We start from the raw sequence: 1247 nt of genomic DNA on the forward strand, positions 1-1247 counted from the left end.
TTAATTCTGCAAGATGAAGAGGTATTTATTTTTATTATTAATATATTATTGATTTTAAAAGCCTGACTTTAATTGAGTTAACTAAATAATCCATCATTTTATATTTTTACTTTAATAATATGAAAAATAATAAAATAACTTTTAAATTTTACACAACTAATCAAACTTTTTACAAATTCTTTTACAGGAGAATCAAGTTCAGGCCACTATTTTCAGTACTGATATAACATATTTTGAAAAAGAATTTGCTCCTTTCAAGACTTACTTGGTATCTGTTGCATTTGTAAAAGAACCACCTCTTGGATATGAAAATCCACTTAACAAATTCATTTGGACACCCTATAAAAACACCATTGTTGAACCAGTTGAAGAGGTCAAACCTCCAGAGGATCCATTACCACCACCAACCCGACTAGCTCTTGCCACATTTGACACTTTTGAGTATCAACCCAAAGAATTTGAATTTGGTATTTATAAGTTTATTTAATTATTATTATTATTATTCACATAAATAAAATCTAATTGTAAGTATATATAATAGAATAGTTCTCATGATCTAATTATTCTTTCTTTATTTTTGTTTAATGCAAGATGTACTTGCCATTGTCATTAATGGCAGTCCTTCAACAAAGACTGCAACTGGAAAACGAATTCAAGAGTTTATTGTCATGGATAAGCTGTAAGTATATATAGAATATCACTCTTGTCATTTATCTTCATATCTTATTACCTGTTTTCAAAGAAAGGTTCTTTTTGGTTGATAGTGTTCTCTTTTTTCTTTTTCATTTTTTTAGTTGATCTATATACTTGTATTTAATAAAAATGACTAATTCTTTCAAGTTTCAGTAACGTTGTCTTTTAAGTCGTCAGTCATGAATTGTTGAATGGGTAGAGTTAACAAATACTTGTGTGGGTATGCATTGTCGAGGTAAGTGTTAGGTGCTCAAACACTGGCTTGAACGCCATTTTTGGTGGAGTGGTGCCCCTCATCCTATATAGGATGGTGTCCCGTGAAAAGGATGCTTATGCCAAGGTAGCAATGGTGGTTGAACAAATAATTGGCTCATGTCATAAGTTTAAAATTATTGTGATGCCCATGCTCTGATGAAAGTTATATTTGGAGTAAAACAATATTTGTTTCACTCTCTTTTCGGAAAATAACCACCAGTAGATGATATGTATCTTGTTTCCTCCCGGGGTTGCATCTTTTACAGGTGAGAAGCAAGTTGTGGCTAACTATAACGAGT

At 31.1% G+C, this 1247-nt stretch overlaps 1 long non-coding RNA gene across 1 annotated transcript; it reads left to right on the top strand.

Annotated features, from left to right (window-relative positions):
- On the top strand, window positions 1-679 carry LOC107061288 (uncharacterized). Its single transcript, XR_001473901.1, has 3 exons — window positions 1-21; window positions 188-467; window positions 592-679. It is a non-coding gene; the product is annotated as an uncharacterized lncRNA (long non-coding RNA).
- Window positions 680-1247: the final 568 nt, after the last annotated feature.

Source organism: Solanum tuberosum, unplaced genomic scaffold (assembly GCF_000226075.1).
Source record: "Solanum tuberosum cultivar DM 1-3 516 R44 unplaced genomic scaffold, SolTub_3.0 scf00132, whole genome shotgun sequence".
NCBI classification, from domain to species: domain Eukaryota; kingdom Viridiplantae; phylum Streptophyta; class Magnoliopsida; order Solanales; family Solanaceae; genus Solanum; species Solanum tuberosum.